Genomic DNA, 25,155 nt, shown 5'->3' on the forward strand with positions numbered 1-25,155 from the left:
AAGGTGACTTTCTGAGAACTTCAATGTATGAATTTTGAGGGACATAATTCAACCTGTAAGTGTCATTATGGGTTCTCCACTGCCTCTCTTTTCCTCTCCAGACAATAAGGCAAGATATGCATGGGGTAGCCCCTGCATCAGAAAGATGATGTTCTACTTTGGAAAGACAGAGTGGGAGATAAGTCCTGAGAAACTGGGGTCATCAGCAGGATTGCCCTTGGCAGGCTATATCCTGGCTTCTACATAGACTCATTTTTCTTAAGCCCAAGGGTAAGAGCCCAAGAAAGATTTATTGATTTATGCACACAGAAGCCATAGGTGCAGGAGTGGTGAGAGGATTCACCAGAGACAGAGTGGGAAGCAGAACAGGCAGATCGACGAAGTCCACTGCTGAGGGGAGCAGCAGGCGAGTCAGGAGAAGTCTGCCACACCATGTGGGTCAGCTCCGAGACTGGGGATCAAACTCGCACTGAAGCGGCTGCAGCTCACTTGCAATGCTGTGTCCTTACCGGTTGTGCGACCAGAGAGAGCCCAACCAAGAAAGTCTTGATATGAAGGAAAAGGCAACTTTTCAGAACTCACATTGACCAGCTGAGCCGACTATACAGATATCTCTAAATCACCATGGTTTGTTAGTTATGATTTTTCAACTTTATGGTGATGCAAAAATCCTTAAGCTTTTTGTAGAAACTATGCTTTGAAATTTGATCTGTCTCCTAACTAGCAAAATTGCAGTTTGATCTTTTCTTGTGATGCTGGACAGCAACAGTGTCAGCCACACCATCCAAGGTGAGCCACGGATACTCTGCAGCTTACTGTGTTGCTTATGCTATTTTCAGGTTATGGTAGGTTTATTGAAATGTAACCTCATTGTAAATCAAGGAAGATCTGTAATACAGAGGCTCAATGCTTTACGTAATATAAGGTTTTCTGTTTTTTTCCTTTTATAATCAGCATCATTTCTAGAGAGTGGTTCCAGTTAAATGAAAAACTGTTGCTTTGCCTAGCACTTTGATAAGTTGGCGTGGGAAGTGGTGCACCTGAATGGGAATTAGTGGAATGGCTGTGTACAGTAGACAGCTTAGGGAAATCTAGAAGAGGAAGACTGAGGAAAGGAGTGGGGGGTTCTTAAAAGGTACGAGGCTGAGCTTCAATGGAAGTTGAATCAGCAGTAAAATTTCTCTTGTGAAAGGACCTTTGACAAAATATTTTTATAACTGTGGTAGACAAAATAATGACCTCCAAACTTACTGACATGTTAGTCCCCAGAAACTGTGAATATATTGCTTTAGTTGGTGAAAGACACACTTTAGTTGTGATTAAGTCAAGGATCTTGAAGTAGCCAGTGGATTCACTATAAAATAGCCAGGGTCCTTACTGGAAAGATGCAAGAGATTCCTTGTCAGGAAAAAGGAGATGGCACAGAACCGGCAGGGGTTGGAATGATGCACTGTAAACAGAGGGAAGGGATCGAGGACTAAAAAACACGAGCGGCCTCTGGAAACTGAAAAAGACAAGAAAACGACGAGGGCACCAGCAGCCCCCAGCAGCAGCCTGACCTGAGAGAGCTTGGCTCTAGTCCACCGACGCTGGTTTTAGATTTCTGATCTTTGGGACTGTCAGATAATAAATGTTTGTTTTCTGTGTTCATTTTAAACCACATATTCATGGCAATTTGTTACAGCAACAATGGAAAACTAATTTAATCAAGCTTACCTAAATGTCAGTTTTGACAATTTTTGTGTGTTGGTGAAAGGCACAGCATTCCTCTGTGCCCTCCAAATCCAAGCAAATTTGTGGGGGATAGCATATTATTAACACATTTTTATGAGTCCAGTATCTGTGTGTGTGTGTGTAGAGACACACGTGTGCATAGCAATCAAGGAAAAGGCTGAATTTCATTGCTAGATCACTGCACAGAAGAGCAAGTGTGCAGGCACCCGGGGGCAGAGGCATGTCTGAATGTCTCAGAACTCAAAGCAGCCCAGAAAGCTCTTGGGAAGGTTGGGGAATCTGGTGTCATGATAGGTGCCTACTTAGAGGTACATGCTCTTCCTTTCCATGGACAACATTTAGTAGAGTTCCCACTGAAAGAGGAAGCCTAATGTACAGAAAGGCAAGAGTGGGCTAGGTCATGATTTTCAGTTATAGTTAAATTGTGTCCTTATAGTCTTTATTAAAAATATTTTTGCAGCCCTCCCTAGTGGCGCAGCAGGTTAAAGCTCAGCACTAAGAAGCTAAAGCCACTTCCACATGAGTTCTATCCCCACCCCCACTTCCACATGAGTTCTATCCCCACCCCGGAGGTGACCCACATGGCCCGGCAGACCTCTCCTGACCCGCCTGCTGCTACCCTCAGCAGTGTGCTTCATTGATCTGCCTGTTCTGTTCCCCACTCTGTCTCTGGCGAATCCTCTCACCACCCCGCACCTCTGGCCTGTACCCCAGTTCTGTATGCATAAATGAATAAATATTAAAAAAATATTTTGCTAGAGAATGTAGACTTAGGAAATAATTGATTTTTAAAACCTGGACTTATCAAAGAGTCAGCTATTGGGGGATTTAAAAAACCTTGACATCTAATGGACATGTAGAATTGTCTTTTGGAATTCTGCAGTGATAAGCTACCACAAATGGATACACAAATGAGCATGGACTTGGGCCCATTGGCTCACATCTTCAGGCGTTCTGTGCTTAACGGCAAGTTTAAATTCCTTCTCTACTTCATGCTACCTTAATTAGCAGAGCAATGGAAGAAACTACTTTAGTACAGTGGTGAAATAGAGCCTAAGGAGACAGTTAGATTGAATTCTGTTTACAATAACAAAGGAAAGACGGACCTTTCATGTGTAAGAAGATAGAACTCACTTATGAGGAATTTGCACTAGTTAAGGATAAACTTTATCTCATCGGATATGAATGCATTGTACCTGGGCTGAGCTGGCGCTTGCATGATCAGCTGGGGTGCCTATTTTGTATCCCCCATTTAATGTTTTCCCTAATAGCTAGCATGATGCCTAACACATAGTAGATTTAACAGTTTAATAATTATTTGTTAAATATATTAAGAAATGATAGCTATGAGTTTGGCATTTTTATTCCATTCCTTTCCAGGGATTTAGAATAGTTTACATTTATATAATTTGCTCTGGGTCAGTATACTATCTCCAAATGTACAAAAATACTATTGACTTCTACATTACTTTCCTGTTGCTGGTGTAGCATGCTTCCTGGAACTTAGTGGCTTAGATCAGATGTTTTCATGATCTTCCAGTTCTGGAGGGATCAAGTACAGCTATCAGTGTTGGTGAGCTACATTCTAAAAAAAAAAAAAAAAAAGATTTATTTATTTATGAATAAATAAAAAACCTGGAGTACAGGCCAGAGTTGTGGGGGAGCGAGCGGATTCACCAGAGACAGAGTGGGGAGCAGAACGGGCAGATCAAAGAAAACCATTGCTGAGGGGAGCAGCGGGCGGATCAGGAGAGGTCTGCTGCATCATACATGGATCAGCTCCCTGGCCAGGGATCGAACTCATGCTGCAGTGGCTGCTGATTGCTTCATAGTGCTGCACTCTAACCGCTTGCACCACCAGGGAAGGCCTGGAGCTGCATTCTTTCTGGAAGGTCTAGGGGAAATCCATTTTCTTATTTCCTGTAGCTTCTAGAGGACACCTACTTTTCTTAGTTGTGGCTCCTTTAACTCCAAAGATAGTGGTTTCTCATCCTCAGATTTCTCTCTGACTCTGACCTCTGCCTTTCTCATTCCTTCGGGCCTACCCAGTAAGGCAGGCTCAGCTTTTTATTTCAAAGTTAGCTGATTGACCTTAATTCCATCTGCAAACTTAATTCTCCATGTAGCATAACATTTTAACATCATCTTGGGATTAAGACCTGGATGCTTAGGGGGGGCATTTTTCTGCCCATCATAACATTTCGATTCCTCGCTCTTTCCTGGGAGCCAAATCTCAGAGCTCACCTGGCCATCCCCACACCTCTCTCATTCATATAAGGTGTGGTAGAGGGACTTCTGACAAGCATGCTCCGACAGGACAGCACTCCCCCACCCCCCCAACCAGCCCCGCAGACAGGCTGCAGTGGATTGAAGCACAGAAGGACTTCTCACACCACCGGTCCCAGGTGATTCAGAACTGAGAATGAGATTCTAGTGTGATCTTGACTTGCTGATACAGACCTGGAGAAGGGCATAGAGTCAGTGGGGGTGTGTGCATGGGGGCAGAAATTCCTGAGAGTTTTTCCAGCTTCAAATTGCAGGTCATTGATGAGGCTTGGTTGCCCTTTGATCCCATGAGACTCTCTAGTATAATTACAATAATATCTATGTTTATACATAAGCGAACTAGGGCTTACCCTTGTTAGAACTGAAAGGATTATAAACAGTAAGATTTATAAAACATGTTTATTACTAAAACCATATACTGTAGGCATGTGTTAATGGCTGGATGAATAGATGAGCATATATAAATGAGACAATTTGCCCAACATCATATAATGGTCTATGGCATTGCTGAGACAAGAAGCGAATTCTCTTACCTTCCAATGCAAAGCTGGCTCCTCTTCAGGATCATTAGGGAAATAAGTATCAGTATAATATCAACAGTATGTTTCAAATAAAACCACCCTTGTGTACTTAAATGAAGCAAGTACACATTACACTTAAAATCTTGATTTTTTTTGAACGGTGAATTCCTCTTCTCATCACATGTTTTTAAATATACCTTTCACCAAATTTTATTCTCATGAAAATGTTCTCTTCTTTGAAGCAACCTTCAATCTATCAGGTGTATTACTCTTCTACTGCCTACCTAGAGTCGATCACTCAATACCCTCTACCCAAAGGAAAAGTAATTTCTAGCCCTGTAGCAAGGCACAGCAATTTGTTTTGTGAGTCACTACCTCCTCAGTAAGACATTTATTTGATTCAGAGAAATGGCAGGTTATTTACAATTTCTACTGTTTCAATTGTATTCTTAAAATTTGTAGTGTAATGCACACATTAAGTATCCTTCAATTTCATTTATCAGTCAATAACCAAACAACCTCAATGTAATATGCTTTAGCCATTAGCCAGTTATTCTGTGTGTTGAATATGTAAAAGTATGTAGAAGAATAAGTGAACAGAAAAAATATTTGTTTTATGAAAGAATGGCTTTGATTTACAGCACAGCAAACCTTCTTTGTGATAAACCAACGCGTAGCAAGTATAATTCTGCCAATAAAAACTCATCGCAGTGATTACCCACTGTGTCTCTGCATTGGATCTCGTATAAACACTACTTACAGGAGTGTCAATACCATGTGTGATGATAATCCAAATTCGAACACAGCCAGAATAGTCTACAACACTAGTAATTTGCAGAAGTTAGGAAGTAAGGGCAGAAAACTTGATTTGCTTCAGGTTGCTGACTTCTGAGAGATAGCAGTTTAATGGAAGCTTCAGCTATGTGAGCATGGGGTTAATTGCCAAAACATGTCTGTGAAATTAGGGGTTGAGACTCAAAAAGTGGTTTCCAAACTATTCTGCAAGTTCCTAGAAGTATGTGATAGGATTGATGAGATATGAAAAGTAATTTGGGGACACTGAGTTAGTTGGGCTTTTATTTATTTATTACTCAAATATTCAAATTTATTTTTCCACCTGCCTCCAAGGCACCTAGAAATCATGATTTGTTTTAAAACAGAGACCACCCCCTGAGCCAAACAAAACTATAGACTACATCTTGTTGGCCAGGCAATGCTACCTTCTGTTATGCTAAGAAAAGGGTTTCTAATCTTGTAACAGTTTCTTTCCACAGAGGAATGCCACAGCTGATCCCATAAGATAATTGGTTTTTAAAGAAAGCTAGCTGTGAGCCTCCCTGTGGCACAAGGGGTTAAGCTGTAGCATGCGAAGCTATCCGCAGCCACTGCAGCGATCCCTGGCCAGGGAAGTGACCCACATGGCGCAGCAGACCTCTCCTGTCTCCCCGCTGCTCCCCTCAGCAGTGTATGTCAGTAGTTCCACTTTTCTGCTCCCCGCTCTGTCTCTGGTGAATCCTCTCACCTCCCCTCACTTTTGGACTGTGCCCCATTTCTTGTATGCATAAATAAATGAATCTTTAAAAAGAAAGAAAGTTAGATATGGTTTTAAGGGTCAAAATAAGGACCCTGGAAGAGTCATTAGGACACCCATACATGAAGTTGCTTGAGCAAATGCCATTATGTTATGACAAGGCCAGATTTGAGGAGCACAAAGATACATCAGAGGCAGCCCCTGGCTGCAAGGTTGTGAACTACTATATAAGGAGGCAGAATTTCAATAGGATGTGCTCAGTGCTATGATAAATATTTGCACAGGGGGGCTACGCTCTTCCACATTCAAAAACACAGGTGGAAAAGTGGATAAGAAGGGAGAAAATATGATGAGCTTGTTCTGGTGTTGAGACTCAAACAGAAGATGCCCACCAGGTCACATCACCTAAAATGTGAAGGCAAGTCTTGACTACTCGTATGTAGTCACCAAGGACCTCAAGAGTTAATTGGTTGGAAGAGACCATTTCAGGAAAATATATAGAAGGAAAGAATAGAGGTCTGAGAGAACAACTCTGGGAGACGCAATCTTCAGAGAAGAGAAAAAAATTCACGTTTATGAAGAGGACTAAATAGAAGCCATCAGATTTGAGAAAGGGAATCGGGACATTTGAAGGGTAAGAAAACCAAAAAAAGCAGTTTTAAATAGGAGAAACTGTTAATAATGGAGGTATATTCTAGGAGGTCATGTAAGTTTTAAGCCAAGCTAATCATACAGCTCTTTTTCCGTCTATTGCCTAACCATTCACACGAGCATCCCATTAGAATTTACTGAGCTATTCTGCATGTCAAGCACTGTGCTCGGTACTGATGATTGGACAGGCATTCCCTCAGGTGTCTTTTGGTCTAGTTGAAAAGATATGCAATACCCAAATAATCAAAAAACACATATATAATTGAAGATTGTTAATTGTGATTATCTGGATGAATAAAGTAGAGTAAAATGAGAAGATCTCCCTAGAAGCAGAAGACTAACAAGTCTGCTAATCCCCCTGGCCAATTTCCTTTTATAACTCAACAATAACATTGCACTCTGAATGTACCTCTGTGACACTGGGTAGTTCCTGCAAGAACACGATCTCTACTAGTTGTCATGAAACGTGGCCTTAGTTTTCTCCGCCCTTAATTTTTGTCTATCTGACTAGACTTTGGACATGTCTCCCACTCTCTTTGTGCTTCTGTCAAGCCAGTGCTGCTTCATGATTTATTTCTGATTCTTGATGCTTAGCTTGTTTCTCAAGTTTTGTTTTGTTATTATTTCTGTTCCACACAAGACACCATGACATCAGAGCAGCCGAGGGTAAAAGATGCTGAACTGCACCTAAGGCAGGAACGTTGGAATATCAGCAAAGGCAAGTGCAGGAGAGCAAGCTTACCTCAGACCCTCTCTCCTACAAACTTGTATCCAATCCGAAATGATGACATCTAGGAAAGTTCTGACACTGCGAAGATTGGTTGAAAAGCAAACACGTAGATGTGGCGCTGGTGTGATGTCGGATGGCATCTTCGGAACAGTCGAAAGAGTTACTTGGCTTCTGTGACAGACACTGACCAGCTCCTCCGCAAAACACGCCTTATTCCTACAGGTCCCAGTGTCCTGTGGATTAAGTATACTGAGCTGACCAAATTCTGAGCAATGGCTTCCTAGGGAAAGTCATATGTCCTCCTTCAAGGACTGGTCCATAACATCTCCACACTGTATTCTTCAGATGCTTCCCCTCTTGCTTGATGTAGCTGCTGACCTTCTCCAAAACCACTTATTGAAGATGGTGGATCCAGTAGACACAAGGATCCCAGATGAAAGAGGATCCCTTCCTAATCAGAAAGACCTGTTTTGGAATTTATGTGAAGAAACTTCCCTAAGCTATGAGTATTTGGGAGGGGGGGATGTTTCTTACAGGAGCAATAACTTCCTTGAAAATTACTAGGATCAACTTAGTTATCCAACTTTCCAACAACAGTATGTAGTGTTTACCGAGCCGCTAGTATAAAATGGTGATGATGGAGCTTGCCCAGCTGCTCCAGTTACTGAATGAGGCAGGGACGGGGCCTCAAACCGTGCTGTCTTTTCACTGCACATCCATTGAAACATGCCTCATGTCGTTTCGAAAGAGACTGCACTGTGCTTAGAACAAAAGACTGGGAAAAAGAGGCCCAGGTGAATGGTTTCAGATCCAGCCGGTCTGAGAGACCATGAAGAGTTGGTGTGAGTCAGCCCTAAATCAGCGTGATTTATGCCCGAGCCTGTCTCTCACTAATACAGAGGCCCTGTATTATTCAAATGAGCATCCTCCTCCTCCCAGCGCCTTGCTCAGGACCTTGCACATAGTGGGTGTCCAGTGAATGAATTTACAAATGGGTTGCTTTGAATACAAAGTGCAAAGCTGAGGATAGTGGTGATCCCTGTTCCTCTCTAGATTGACCCTCCTGAAAATTGTTCCGTGTAGAAGCTCACATCTGAAACTGGACTTTAAGACATTTAAGTGACTTGCCCGTGTGACAGCTTACTTTATAACACTTGTAGCTTTTTGTGCTTTTACAATCAGATAAGAAGCCGGTAAAGCTCTGCGGGCAGCGCATGGCAAGGTGTCCGTGATGCTGAGCTGCAACCAGTGAGTTCAGTTTACTGTCAGCTTGCAGATTCCTTCTTTGGGTATTTTTTCTTCCTAATGCTTATACATATTTTTAAACTCTACTGGGGTGTGATTAATGTACAGAATGGCACAAATATTTAATGAATGACATTGTGATGATTCGGGATATATCCCTCCAAATAGGTGCTAAACATATCCATCGCCTCCAAACCATTTTGTGTAGCCCTTTGCTCTTTTTGTTTTTTTCCTGGTGGTAAGAATGTAGCATGAGATGTACCCACCTGACAGTTTTTTAGACACCTAATGCAGTTATTAACTATAAGCTCTGCATTGTAGATCATATCTGGAAAACTTACTCATCGTGTATTTCCATGTCCCGCCCCCTCCAGCTTCTGGCCAGGGCACCCACGATTCTATGTGGTAGGTGTCTCTATTTTAGATGCCTCATCTAAGTGTGAGATTCATGCAGTATTTGTCCTGCAAGAATATCTTCCAAACTCACCCAGGGATAAAGAAAACGTGGTATACACATACAATAGATATTATTTATCCTTGTGCTACGACAGCTATTGCTTTGCTTTATTGCTGACAGATAACAGACACCATGCTAAGCACTCTATATAGATGATCTTATTACTCCCCACTAAAAAAGTTTTTTTAATTTGTATTATGAGTGAGAAAAGCAAGACCCATGTATTAATTTTCCTGTCCAGTGTAACATAGTTCTGAGTGGTAGAATGGGAGTTTAAACGTCTGTTCAACCACGAAACTCGAGCAGACACCGATAACTGATTCCCCTTCTTTTAAAGGGAAGGCGCTATCAATATTCATTCACTCATTACATAAAGTGGAATAGAGAGGTTTAAGGTCAGAAGGGTCTAGTCACTTGTGAGTGGAGCCAGCTTGCTCCAACTTGTAAGAGGTTATGTGCATCCCTTCATGACGCCATGCCTGGTGACATCACATTGATAACTTAAATATGGCCACGGTAGGTGGAGTGATTCATACCATGGAAATTGGCAAATGTGTGAAATAGCTACAAATCCCACCTGTTTTCCTTTTTATCAGCACACTATAGAGAGGAAGCCACCACAGCTGGCGCATGAGAATCATATCATATGGGTCAATCTTATAACACAGGTGTAACCCTCTACTTGATTCATTCTTTATCTTTCATGGGTTTAACTTTAACCCCTAAGCTTCAATTCTGGGCACTATAATGCACAACAAGTTTCTTTCGTATTTAAAAAAAAAAAAGGACATAAGCAGTTGGTGCGATAAAGAGTAACTTGTTCTTAGGGACTTCCTAGTCAGAGACAGCCCAGCTCTCACGCACACTCGCAAGTGGCCTTGCCAAGGTGCGGGGTGTCTCGGCACACAGAGAATCGCTGCCTCTGAGAGGAATCAAGTAGCTCACAGACAGCAATAAAGTTCTGGAAGGAATGTGCCAAAGAAAAGTGTTCATTCTTTACAACCCAAGCTTGGGTTTACCAGCAAAGATGACTTGGAGCCTTGTGGGATTAAGCGAGGGTTTATTTTTGTGTGTGTCAAAATCATGCAAATCTAAAAAGATAGCGGCATTTTCAACAACATGGCTTCCTCTGGAGGGATTCCTGTTTCTTTCCGAAAGATGCCCACCCAAGATATCACGTTTGTGAAGTTGTCCCCTCTAGGCAGGGAAGAAAGCTCCCCCAAGTGTTCGGTGTGTGGCAAACTGTGTGAATGCGACTCTGGTCTAATGAATAAATAAATGGGTGGCCCTGTGGCTGAATGGCAGTCATCTAACTCACTGATAGCATCTCAAAAGCAAGCCCGAAGAACAACATGATATTCCAAATCCTCACACAGAGGAGCAAATACTGATGGAGGCATTCATTCATTCATCCATCTTGACTGAACACTTGCTAGAAGCCAGATCATGTGGTGACTGCCAGGCAGGCCTGGCTCAGTGGGTCTCACACTTGTGTGCCTCAGATTTAATTAGAGAAAGAGAGTGCTGGGCACCCCACACCAGCGGCAGTCTCTCACGAAGTCCAGCCTAGGCACAAGAATACATGATTCTAACGAGTTCTCAGGTCAAGTGGGTAGTCTCCCATTCTTCGGGAACTACCCACTTGGTGCAGGAGGCCAGTCGTTGTGTAGTGTCAAGCCATGTAGATCCTGAAGGTAGCTGAGCACAGGGAAGGGACACACCAGCAACCTGGGGAGGAAGGCATCAGGCAGGCACGGCTTTCCAGAAGTGGTGATGGGGAAATGCTGTGCCTTGGAGGTCAAGTTGTCTTTTCCATTGGGGGAAGAAGAACTGAAAGAACTCGGGATGGAAGAAATAGCATGTGGTTTGGCAGAGGCTTGGGAAATGGCAAGTGGGCTGATGACTTCAGGGAAGCACATGTAAGGGGGAGGACCAGGGGGCGAGGTCCCCTTTGGCCTCAGTAGTTCAAGTAGATGTCACCTGCTGGGATATCAGTGGCATCAACTGCAGTCGGCCGTGGCTCCAGATGTGTGGGGGGCATAGACAACCAGAGGGTGGATAATCCGTGGGTGTGTCCTGCAGCACAGGCCACAGGGGGCGAGGGCCTGCCTCTGCATCAGCCCACCGCCAGGACTAGGCCAGAGACAAGGAAGGGGAGGTCCCATCCAGGTGGGCAACGGCCTGGGAGGAGGCGTGCCTGAGGAGGCCACCTGGCTGACGAGGGGATCCCGAGGGGGTTAGTCCAGCAAGCATCCAGTAAGGAGGGGCCTGCATGTCAGCTTCGCAGGTTGGGACTGTACGGGATGTCCTGGAGCCCTGCACCAAGTAGCAGGAAGGAAGGGGTGGTGCTTGTTTCCCAGCTATTCACGCTGTGACTTTCTCTCCTGGTCAGTGGCCGCTTCCCCTCGCTCTTTCTTCTCTTTCTGAAAACAAGTTTTCTCAGAGGACGCTGCTCACCAGCCTGTGCACTGTACACACAGAGCCATATCTCAGGGGGTGTTGGGCCCTGGGTCAGGGCATGCCCTGGCACACAGCGCCCTGAGTCGGAGGGGTGGAGGGCAGCAGTGTGGAGTGTGACCACCAAAGGCAGAGAGCACCCCAAGAGCCAGGGGCACCAGGCCGGGGTGGGGGAGCAGAAAGTTTGCCTGCAGACACACATCTTGCCTCCTCGAGGCCCACTCTCCTCATACCTAAAAGGGGTGCTCGCCCCCACCTGGCCTTCCTCAAGGTGCCTGGTGGGGACTGAGTTAACATGCGGACAGAGCTTCCCTCTGCCAAGGAGTGGACAGCCGTTGGAGAACTGCTGCTGACTTAGCCCTGTGGGGCTGCCCCACGTCACCCCCAGAGGGGCACGCTGAGGGGCCCTGTGCAGTTCCCTAGGGGCCACCACACTTCGCAGACAGCGCTCCCCGGCCATATTCTGGCCCAGCCAGTCTTTTGTGAGCCTTTTCTTTTCTTCTCTTTTCTCCAGCTCAGACAAGCTGCAATTACAAATTACTTTCAAGACATTTGGAATTGACTGGGAGAGTGTGCACGTGCCAGGACCGCAGAGACGGTGCCTGCCTATCAGGCCATCTCCCGACTAATACCGTCCCAGGATCCTTCTTTAAGCATCTCCTTCTCATTCCTGGGCGGGCGGCTTGTCGCAGAACTGACAGTGTGCTTCCCGGACCATTCATCTTTTCTTTCACCCACATTGCATTTAGTGTTCTCTCCTGTTGCAGGCAGGCGAGTGTGCCGACTGCACATCACAAATCCAGGGGTTCAGGGCTGATGCTTGGAGGAGGGCACACCTGTCTGGCCCTGCCGGGGAACCCTGATTCACTCAGAGGTGGAGCTGAACGCTTGGAAACTCCTGCGTCCTCGGAAGTCCTCGTCAAGGCCGGGCTGTGCCTGTGGCTTCCAGGAAGCCTCCCAGGGGCCACACAGACCAGGGGGTTCCCTTTACACCGAGGAGGCAGGAGGGGCTGCCGAGCCTCTAACTACGAGGGGCCCGCAAGGGATTCCGTGGCCCTGCGCTTTACTTCCTGAGCTCTAGCTCTGCGTGACCACTGGCAAGCTCCCCGGTCCTCATCCCTTCAAAGCTTTACCGCGGATAGAAGAGAGATTTCCATTGTAAAGTAAAAAGGCCCTCTGTCACTTTTATCTTGGCTGATTCAAGTCAGCACATGTCTAGAAACTTTTCTATTATCAGGCCTGCATTTTAATAGGCTGGTTCTGAAAAGTGCCCATTTTCCTAATTATTTCAGAATTATGTGGACAGTAATTACCATCTTCCATTAGCAGTCCTAGGGGTGGTTCGGACAAATTTCAAATGCATCCAGCAACGCTTTACACTAATATGTCTGCTTCATTAACTTCAATCAAAAGCAGCAGTAGCTCCTCATAGCAATAAGTTTGCTTTGATATATTCTCATCAAATATTGATCTGAATAGTCTGTAGGAGTGCGTAACTGGGCTGTGTGAAATTTATTTACCGAATACATTATTTTTCTCCTCAGACTGCCACTTGCTATCTCAGAAAATCTATTTTGTTTCATGTTGAACTTTATTAACATTTAGGAAACCACGATTGAGGGTCCGTGAGTACATGCTTGTAAAATGGTTTCAGCATAAAACTTTCACAGAACAGGAGACCCAAATTGTGTCAGATGATAGATTTCCTTTTCTACTTGGTCTGAAAAAAAAAATGTGTTTTGAGAGAAACAAAAACTAGATAAAGGGACTGGTAGTTCCTCTTGCCCCTTTCCCCGAGCAGATTTGCCTAATATGGCGTGTGCGGCTTGAAGTCACACAGGTCATTAAGAAGTCCATTTTTACGTTTGGAGACTCTTTAATGGAGAAACAGGCTTCTGGTGTTCGAAATGTCTCTGCTTCAGAAAAGAGTGGCTATTGCTCTGGGAAACCGTGCATCATGGGGCGGGGTCCCTCTTTCACATGGGCTCTTCCTTTGCAGCGGAGGCCCGTGAGGGTGGCTGAGCAGTGAACAGAATACAGAGCAGGAGGAAAAGCCTGGCTGAAAGTTCTGAAGGAGGAGATAGGCGACGTTAGTAAATAGGTCCAGACAGCCCCAAGGAACCAACCGGAGACAAAGCGCTGGGCAGAAATGGAAGTTGGAAGGCCATTTAGAAATCTAATGTGGCTGCGCAACAGCGACTACAAGTTGGAAAGCAAAGAAAAATCCAGAATATAGTAGATACCTGGTATCACTGGGGATTTGAAACTGAGGACATGTGAAGGTGCAAAGGAGGGGCTGTCTGTGAGAGAGGGGCTCAGAGGGGCCAGAGGCAGGGCACACGCGTCATTCTCCCAGGGACAAAGCCCAAAGTCTTCATTCAGGGCTGCGGGTACCAAGTGGAGTCATTGACTAAGTCATTAAGTATATCGGGTCAGGAACTTGACATTGCCCAGAACTCTTTGATGAAGACTCACGGAGCACTCCTGTGGCACCAGCTTTTTGTTGCTACATGGCGATGATCAGAGCACCGTGTCGAGATGGGGGTGTTCGGCCGCCCATAGCGGTGGGACCCGCCCTCTGCCCCAGTGCCCTGTGCCTGCGGGTCTGTGCTAATCTGCAGGGGTCCTGGGTGGGGTCCACCTGGACACAACTTGCGACTGAGGCAGAGGCGCCTCGAGAAAGACAATGCACACAGCTACCCCCACAGGGCCAGAGGCTGTCCACACCCCGGCTGAGACTGGTCAGGTTCTTGATGCACTATGGACACACCCGAGCGGGACTGTCTTGGGCACTGCCTTGCCAAAGTCAAGGAATCTGGACAGGATCTATCACCTGGTTGTGTTTTATTTTAATGTTGAATGCATGTTTTATATTTAACTTCGTTATCTGTAAATATTTCGCGTGAGGTGTAGTTCCCGGAGACTTCCCAACGCCGGGGCCCCGGTGCACTGTCACGCGAGTGCCTTGTGTCCTTCCCGCCCTCACTTTGTACCCTCCACCCTGCCCCCCAGAGTGTCTCTGAGTTTTACAGTTGTCTGGTTATTTTTCTCTAATGTTGTCGTACTCTTTTCAATTGTTATTATTCTGCCCTGATCCCTTCATTTGGTTTCCCTATGTTCCTCCTCCTGTAAGTGAAACCATCGACATTTTCCTTGTTCCTTCTGATTTATTTCATGGAACATAATCCCTTCTAGCTCCATTCGTGTTGCCGCGAGTGGCATTAGTTCATCTTTTTAACATTTTTTTGCCGAATGGTTTTCCATTGTACATATGTACCACATCTTCTTCATCCAATCATCTATTTCTGGACATTCGGGTTGTTTCATACCTTAAGAGGTTCACACACAGCAGCCCATTTGCAGGTATAGCTCACTAAACTCCCTATTTTGCTGATGGAGAAACTTCAATTCCAAGGGGCAAGTGATTTTCTCAAGGTCATGCAGAGGGAGGCATCAGAGTCAAGAGCCGGAGACTGATCTGCTGAATCTGAACCAGGCACTCTTTCAGTTATTCTGTACTTCACATATGCCCGGATCACTGTAATTGGAAGTCTCTGCTCCATATAATTCAAATGTGTAGAGCATATATATAATATCATATTCTTACACTATTTATGTGTCAGTATGTCCAAGAGATCTATGAGTCTACTTAATAATGAATACAAAGATTGCCATCGCTTATTATATCATTATTTTGTGGCAGATGCTCTATTCTTTATGTTAGAGCTTTATTTTATTTCATCCTTAACAACCTTAGAGATATATATTCTAATTCTCATCTTAGATGAGGAAACTGAGGCTGAAAAGACTGAGTATTTGGCTCAAGACCATATAATGAATGTGAAAGTCCATGTCTTTTCAACCTTTCACATTTTTAAAATACCTTTTTACCTTTTTTTAAAAGATGTGTTATTTGTTTATTTATGCATACAGAACTGGGGTACAGGCCAGAGGTGCAGGGAGATGAGAGGCTTCCCCAGAGACAGAGTGCGGAGCAGGACAGGCCGACTGACAAAGTCCACTGCTGAGGGGAGCAGCGGCCGGGTCAGGAGAGGTCTGCCGCGCCATGTGGGTCAGCTCCTGGGCCGCCAGGGCCAGGGATCAAACTTGCACTGAAGTGGCTGCGGCTCGCTTGCAGTGCTGTGTGCTACCTGTTGCATCAGCAGGGAGGGCCATTCCACATTTGTAATAAGTACTGCCTCATTTTTCTCTCTCTTTTCCCTCCCTCCCTGTCCTCTCCCCTTTTGTCATTGTTCTGTCTGTGTATGTGGCTCACTCTCATTGCCCTGAAGACCGTGGGTGGTGCCATTTTACCCTGAGATCCAATAAAACAGCAAATAGGTATGCACCAGATAGTGGCCAAACAAGGTGAACCATGGCCATTTTGGCCCTTTCAGTTATTGTGCTGAACTCTTGTTTCCTCTTGGCAGTGCTGGAAAAGGTCTGATTGAAGAACGAGATTGGAAAAGAAAACCAGGGGAGGGGACAGATACTTTGCCAGCCTGATAAGAATTCATTTGCTTCAGGACTACGGAGAAAGGTGTGTTCCCAGTGAGAAAACGAGCTGAGATTGACATTGGGCACTGTACTTGTTTAGAAAGGAATGAGTTGTTAAAAGCATTAGAAACGGCAGTCCTAGAATAACAGAATGATTCAGTGTAGCATCATGCTGTAGGTTGCGGAAAAAGAAATCGGAAACATTTCCTGTTACCCTGTTGTTACTTTAGAATTATATTGAGACTCTCTGAGGGTTTACAATTATCAATAGAAAGGATCATTATAATGCATTAGGGTAGATAATTACTGACCTGATTTGGATCAAGGTGAGTTCTGCTTCTTTTCCTCAAAGTGTAATTATTCGTTACCTGAGCCCTTTCCAGTTCTAGAGTCCCTTTGTTAGAGGGAAAGAATGCATTCTTTCTAAAATAATACATATATTTATTGAGTACCACCAATCCTTAATTGTAAATGGAATTTTTGCTTCCCTGGGGTCACGGGAGGCTTGCACTCTGTAATTGAGCAATGCCTTAATGAATGTCATTTGGTGGCTCCACTTGCTAATGTGACTAGTTCCTACTGTTTGTTTTATTTCAAAATTGGACGCGATCAGATATGGAAACATAATTGCACTGTGTAGAAATAAGCCCCAAGATTTCCAGACCTGACAGAAGAAAGCTTGTGGGCATGTAATTAAGAGAAAGGGGAAAGTTGACCTACTTTTTCTGAGTTTCAGGGATCAACCTGTGTAGCTGACTGCGGATCAATTCATCTCCTTGTCTATTCTTCTCCTAAATAATCCTGACCTCATTTTCTATTGTTTGCACTAATGAATTAATTTGTAGTCTAATTCTGTTGATTTAGAAATCCAAATAAATGAGAGATGTGGAAGTGTCAATTAAGCAATCTGTGGAATTCCTATCACAAAGATGGCTTTGTTAGCCTCATTCCGCATTCGGTATGTGAAATTAATTTGGTCACAGGGGTAATGGGAGGGAACGATGCCAGTTATAGTGCCATTGCAAGGGAGGATTCAAACTAGAAACTGTCAAATGTCACATGTGAAAACTGGGAATATTCTTCATTTTAAAAAACTACCAATATTGAAGTTAATCATGTGCAAATAGTCAAAATCCTTGATGATTTTCCCTTCGTGAAGAATAAAGATGGCTGTCCTTATCTCTGCATCCAAGGACCCAATCCAACTTTCAGAAAAGAAATAGTTTGGTGGAAATAAATTGTCTACAAGATCAATGGGAAATAATTTGTCTACAAGACCGAGGGACCATCCAAAGTCAGATGTTCTGTAGGTTTTTATGAGTCTGAGGCCCTGGAGAAATGTCTGGACTAAAGATTAATCTAGGAAACATGAACACAAAAGAACATTTGCTAATACTAATCTCTGTGATGATAGAAGTGTCTGATATTTGTACTGGCCACTGGTCTCAGGCAGCTATTGAAAAATGGCCACTGTGACTGGATTTTTAACTTTTCATCTCATTTTTTGTGAATTTAAATTTAAAGCCACACCTAAATAGTGATTATGTAGAGTGAGAAGGGAAGAAATTTTGCAATAGAACAGAGGGAGTGAATGAGCACTTGCAGACACATAGAAAAACCAGCCCACAAAGAAACACATATGATTTGAAATTGTCATAAGCAAAAGCGGGAACCCATCAAGTGAGTAGATCAAATAGAGACTAGTATCAAAAGGCCCAAAAGGTCAGGCAGAATGAAGATTTTATAAGCACCGTGATTTACTCTTGTAATAGTTGCAAAACAGGTATTAAAAAAATACTCAGAAGCATGTCCTCATGCAAGGGACATAAAATACTATGGAAATCACTAATTGTTTTTGAAAAATGCCTAAGATTCTATTACTGGAAATGAAAAGTCCTCTATTTGCATGGGTCAGGTGTTCCAGACAGGTGTTTGAAAATAAGCAACTTAATTCAGTCAATGCTCTGCTTAGTGACAGGATGCTAATGAGTAGTTTTCAAAGTAACCACTTGTTTGATTAAATTTAACCATTTGAGGCCTTTTCAAAGCAGTTTATGTGCTGTGTGGAGCTAGCAATAAACTTGTCTTGAGGATGGATGTGGAAACTGTATTCAGCAACAAGCCCAGAGCAATAACATGGATATTTTCTTGACCATCTATTGAAGTCCCCAAGGCCTAGGCTGTGCATCTCTGAAAGGAAAGCCCTTTGAAATCAGTTGCCCATGTCTTTCAAGGATTGCCTGAACCCTCTTCAAGTTGTCCATCTGCCATTTCTTTTCTTGACTAGTTTGAACTCTTTACAAATTCCACGTCAAATCCCCACGGTTGACTAACTTTTAAAGAGCAATATTTTTTCTCCACCTCATTTTGTGACAACTCACACAATAAAGCCACACAACTGAAATATCTTGTCTTGAGCTCCAGAGCTTTCAGTTGACTAGAAAATAAGCCATATAGTTCTGTCCTCAAAAGCGTTCATTGTGCAATAGCCATTCAGGGGGAAATACGGATGCAGACACTTTAATTCAGTATCCAGTCACTCCTAAGCAATGCATCCACAGAGCTCTGTTTGTAAGCACAGTTAGTTCAAAGATCTGTTTTCTCTTTTCCCAAGTGTATACATCCCAACACCTTTTTCCTGCCACTCATGGTCTTCCCTGGTGATTGGCTCCAAGTGCTGTCTAACTGATGAATTCAGGCTACTCTCTTATAAACACCAGCCTCATAAAAGCACAGGAATTTGACAACGTGAAACTCTTCTTTTGGCAGAAGTATTACCACACCCTCTGCAGTGCACAAACCAGATTGAGATGTGTGAATCTTTCTAGAAAGCAAAACTGCATATCAGTTTGTTCCCTGGAGAATTCACACAGATATGCCAGTGGACATGGTGAATAAAAACAAAATGATGTTCACTCCAAAGCTGCTGGAAGAAAGGACAAATGGCAGCTACTATTTCTTGGAATGTGCAGTTGTCATTTATTTCCAGATAACACAGTAATAGACATAGAAAATCCTAAAGACTCTCACTAAAAAACTAATTGAAACAATAAATCATTCGGTAAGTGGCTGGTTACAAAATCAAAACACAAAAATCACTTGCCATTCTACAGGCAAATAATGAGCTACAAGAGAAAGAAATCAAGAAAACAAGCCCATTTCCTGTAATGCAAAAAAATAATTAAATACCTACGAGTAAACTAAACCTAAAAATGCTTATTATCACTTATCACCTGGGAAATGCAAATCAAACCAATACAAGTCACACCTGTGTGAAAGGCCCAGCTCAAAAAGACCAGCAACAAGTGTTGGCAAAGACGTGCAGAAAGGGCCCTCATTCACTGTTTTAGGGAATGTAGACTGGTCCAGCCCCCATGAAAAAGAGCATGGAGGTTTCTCAAAATATGAAAAATAGATCTGCCACATTACACAGCAATTTCATTCCTGAGTATCTACCCAAAGAATCCCAAAACACTAATTCGAATGGATATATGCATTCCTGTGTTCACTGTGGCACTATGTAGAGTAGCCAAGCTATTAAAACCACCGAAGCAACCCAAAGCAGATGAATGTCTCAGGAAGATGTGGTATATATACACATTGGAGTGTTCCTCTGGTAGCAAAGAGACTTATTCTTGCCTTCTACGACAACATGGATGGAACTGGAGGGGCGTGTGCCAAGAAACAGAGTCAGAAGGAAACTGGCAGTCATAGATGTTTCACTGCTAGATTACTGGGTGCTTCTCACGGCTTTTGTACAGCAAAAGAAACTAACACAAAGTCTGAAAAGCTACCTGCTGGTTGGGAGAAGACATTCACATGTCATGCATTCAATAGAGGTTGAATATCCAAAATCTATTTCCTTCTGAATTTTCAAAATTCCTCTGGCAAGAGCAGGACAAAAATTAGCATCTAGAGCAACCAGATTGTTATTCCACAGTATAGATATAATAAACAATAGAACTTTCTGCACTTTATGCCAAGTTCAGCATATACAGAAAGAGATAAAGCCACCCTCCCTATCCAGCTCATCTACCCATTCCCACATCCACACCACAATCTTGTCCTAATAATCCTGTCCTATTATCCAAAACTACACTCCCACTGAGAGCAATGATTCAAAGCTATCGTTCTTCAGCACTATCTCTGTGCCTTCAAGATGGTTTAAAACATCCCCATTGTGCATGTTAAATTAGCCCCCATTCTTATGCCATCCAGTCCATCAGCTTCTCTGCTTTCTAACTATTGACCAGCCCTCAACAGTCTTCCCTGTCCTATTTATCCAGCTTAGCTTCTACATTCCATCACGTCAATAAAACTGTTGTAATTATCCTAATCTCCCTCATCCATCTGCTTCTTCTTGCACTTATCTGGCAAATCCCAGCAAAAGTTAAATCCAAACAGCCACCCTTTCTCTGCAATGAAGAATCCCACGGCTTGAGGAAAATTTCCTAAATAGTATAGGTTCACATTACTATCAATTCCTAGTCACAAACCTTAAATAAACCAATCTGCCAGGCATGCCTATTATGCCCTCTTCTGTCTGACTCTTCCCCTCTGTTTTCAGCACGATCACACTTTTCCAAAGATCTGACCTCACCTCCTCTCCTTTTCTAAGACACTCTTTTCTCTTCCTTCAGAAAGAGAGTCAATGCGATCTGACATATCACCCGTTTCTGCCCATCAAAAGTTGCCAACCAACCTACATGCACCCCGGTCTTTCTCTCCCTCCTTTTGTTACAGGAGTTCCTCCTGTAATTTAAAAATACCCCTGCAAAAATTATCTCCCAAAGTTTCTCCTCTGTTCCTTATCTATACTTTTTCATATATGTTCACTCCTTAACACATTCCAATCTTCTGTTCCTACTACTCCACTTAACTCATTTCTGTCTAACCCGTAGGTTCTGGCTACACCACTTACTTTGGATGAATTAGTTCATCATGAAGCTTTAGACTTTCATTGACAAAATTAAAATAATAGCAATCTCTTAGAGTTGTTGGGGAAATTGAGTGATGTAATATAGATGGGAGTCGTATAAAGATGCCTGAACAGATTATACAAACTCCATAAATGTTATCTATTGCTAGGAGGAATAACAGCAGTAATATTAATAAATCCAATCAGCAAGCCTTAGGCCTGTGACTCCTCAGTTTCTCTGATACAGTTAAACATGCCCAACACTGGTTTCCTGCTTTATTTATGGAAATGTTTTCATCATTGTCTTTTTTAGATCAAATGATACATGTTTGTTTGAGCTGCCAGACATGTCCTATTTATTGGTGTTCTCTAAACCCTTTTCAACATAGCGTGTGTGTTTGTTTTGTTTTTTAAAGATTTATTTATTGGCCCTCCCTGGTGGCGCAGCAGGTTAAAGCACAGCACTAAGAAGTCAAAGCCACTTCCGCATGAGTTCGATCCCCGCCTGCCCCGGAGGTGACCACATGGCATGGCAGACCTCTCCTGACCCGCCCACTGCTCCCCTCAGCAGTGTACTTCGTCGATCTGCCTGTTCTGCTCCCCACTCTGTCTCTGGTGAATCCTCTCACCCTCCGCATCTCTGGCCTGTACCCCAGTTCTGTATGAATAAATAAATAAATCTTTAAAAAAAAAAGATTTATTTATTTATTCATATAGAACTGGGGTACAGGCCAGAGATGCGGAGGGTGAGAGGATTCACCAGAGACAGAGTGGGGAGCAGAGCAGGCAGATCGACAAAGTACATGACTGAGGGGAGCAGCGGGCAGGTCAGGAGAGGTCTGCCACGCCATGTGGTCACCTCCGGGGCAGGCGGGAATCGAACTCATGTGGAAGTGGCTTCAGCTTCTCAGTGCAGTGCTTTAACCCACTGCGCCACCAGGGAGGGCCCCATAGCGTGTGTGTTTTAAACTCCCCTTTGGAGAAAATCACACTTCCTGTTTGGGTTTTTCTGGAAACTGGACACTGAGCAGTACCGGTACTGGTACTGTATAGCTCTCTGCAGTCTCAACTCACCTTGAGTAGCTCAAGACTTTAGGGCTTAATCATTTTGTGGAAAAGACACACGAGCTGCGTGATACATTGCAAGCTCCATAAGGGTAGGGACTGTGACTCACTCACTCTCATGCCCCACGGCACGGGGCCATGCTTGACATATAGCAAGCTCCAATAAATGTGCTGCAAATCAAACTTGAACTGGAGAGAGCAGAATGAATACTCAAGTTGACATTCACTAACATACTTTTCATGCTTACAATTTAAAGTAATCTTTAGAAGGCTTCTCTTGCTGATTAAGCATCCTATTTGCTAAAATGCTGTCTTTCCTTTTCTTGGTAGGTAACACTGAAAGTGGTTCCCATCAGTCCTCTTTATAGAGCATCCATCCCCTGAAATAATTAGTGTACTCATCAGTCTTGTTTAGATGTTTCTATCCCTGGTTGGCAATTTCCATTTCAGAGCATCAGCAAAAGGCTTTCGATGCTATGACAGATTAAATTGATGTGGGGTTAAAACTTCTAAGGCACATCAAGTTCAGGTAATGGGATAAAGGAACATATTCTTCCTTAGAGTCGGAGTGAAGTACCACTGAAACCAGCAGACTGTGTGGGTCTTCGATCTTCACATATGGCCCTTAATTTGTCTGTACAGAGACATGCAGTGGAAGCAGACAGATAGCTGGCACGTAGAATAGCACCAACAGCTCTTGTTTCCTAGTGTCAGGCTCAGTACAGCCATTATACTAAATCAGTGTGTGTGTGCGTGCACGCATGTGCATATGTGTGTACACATAAATGGGGCATGTGTAGAGGAAAACATGTTTTCAAATGAAATTTGCATGAAACTCTAGTAATATATACCATGTGAAATTGCAAATGACCTTCCTGAAACCCAGAAAGGGCCTAGAGTCCCATCGACTTAGCCTTCTCCTTATCCCACTCCATAGTGGAGAAGTAGAGCATGATGATTTCTCCAATACCAGATTATCCAACCACTGCCTTAACCCCAAGAGTATTCCTTGTTGCTCTGTCATACCATATCTTTCCTCTGCCTTATGTAAATTATAGCTACTAAGCACAGAGTTTATTGTACAATTGCTAATGGCTATTAACAAAATGTAATTTTCATAAGATGATAAGAGAGGCTTATCAAGCTGAGCTACAGCAGTGTGAAGTCAGATTTTTTTTTTTTAATGTGCTAAGGAATGCACACACACTGATTTTTCAGGAATAAGGTTAGGTAGAAAAGTCATTGGTGCGTTTAAGAATCCTGCTTAATCAATTTTCCAAAACTTTTTAATATCAGCTAAATTTCTACATATAGAAAATCACAAAAAATACTATAGCATTCCTTCAAATCCTTCAAGTTTCTTCTCATCTCAACAGCTTATCTGGCCATGACACAGTGTCAACACTAAGAAACTACCACAGGTCCATTGTGAAATTATGAGCTATCTGTGTCATCATTAGAAGTTTTTAGTTTTAATTTAACTTTATTAGTTTATTCTTGTGTAGTTGGATTAATTTATTAGTTTATCATTTTAAGAGTTTATAATTTATGGGCTATTATTTTATTCCTTATTATTTTATTCTTAGGATAAAGTTCTATACCTCTGCTTGAAGTCAGAGGGTACTGTAGTAGATGACTCTTCAGGAAAGTTCTGTCCTCTGTTTTCAGAGAGATCAGACCTTGAGCTACATACACTACATTGGCTGGAAGAGCGTAGGCAATAACACCTTCTGTAAGGAAACTAATTCTCATATAAAAAGAAGAGATTTGGCCCAAAGAGTGCTGGTCTGGTGCCCTGGTCTGGTGCCCAGGAAACTATAAGGTCTACTCGACCATCATTGAGTTTCATGAGCTAGCACAAGTCTCGGAGCTTTCTGAAGCCCCACTGAGCTCACTGACTTCTAAGATCCTTTCCAACTCTGAAGTTCAGTGCCAGACCATGATGCTGTTAAGGGAGCAAGATGTAAAGCCAGTGTCACATTAATATTTAAGGAGTTCTGCACTTGAATCTTTGAACAATAAAATAAGGAGGTCACTTGTGTATCTCATTGGAACAGAATTGCTAAAAGGAAGAATCATATTTACTCTATGGCACTGAAACACAACACTTCATGGTTCTCTGTTATCTTTCCTAGCTATTGACTTCTGCTGTGCTTTTTGCTGGTATAGAAGAAAGAGCCCAAATTTCCAGTTAAGATTCAGATAAAAGGATATAGATGTCTCTATTTCAAGGAAACAAACCTTAACATTTCTAATAAAAGCCAGCTGATTTTTATGAAAGCATAAAGGATTCATAACAGTGACTAATTTCTCACCTCCATCCACTTTACCTTTTAAAACAAATCTAGTCTAGAGGTGTTCTGTGACAGACCTTCATTCCCACAGCTAGAAGGGGCTGGCGGGGGTGGGGGCGGGGGCCGGGCAGTACGATGGTTGGTTCAGTCTAGCCAGTGTATAGTTTAGGTGGAGAAGGAGCAGTCATCCAGAGGAAGAGAAATAAGTCAGACAGATCTGTAGCACATAGGGACCACCTTCCATCTCCACAGTCACCCCTGGAGCTGTTGCTAGTCATCATCACCAACTATTTGCAGAAGAGAACAATTGGTTTGCTCAGGCTGCTGTATTTGCACAAATTGGGTGGCTTCAAATAACAGAAGTTCATTGTCTCGCACACATAGAAGCTCAAGTCTAGAATCAAGCTGTCAGAAAGGCCAATTTCTTTCTGACACCTCTAGAGAAGCAGAGGTGTGTGTCTTCATTTGGTAGTCCTCTGAGTCCCTCAACTGACAGACACATGGGTCCAGTCTCTGCCTCCATCATCACGTAGCTTCTCCCTATGCCCCTCTCCTCTTAGAAAGTTTTGTCGAATTGTGTTAGGATTCACCCTATTCAAGTGGGATTGCATCTTAAATTGATCTAATCTATAAAGCTTCCATTGCCAAATAAGGTCCTGTCCACAGTACTGGGCATTTCTGTCTAGAGATCAGGATCCAGCCCACAAGAGAAAGATCCCAATATTTTTTTTTTTGAAATGAAAATCTCTTCTACATGGTCACATTTGAA

This window comes from Condylura cristata, unplaced genomic scaffold, assembly GCF_000260355.1.
Source record: "Condylura cristata isolate star-nosed mole 26May11 unplaced genomic scaffold, ConCri1.0 scaffold00019, whole genome shotgun sequence".
Classification (NCBI taxonomy): Eukaryota; Metazoa; Chordata; class Mammalia; order Eulipotyphla; family Talpidae; genus Condylura; species Condylura cristata.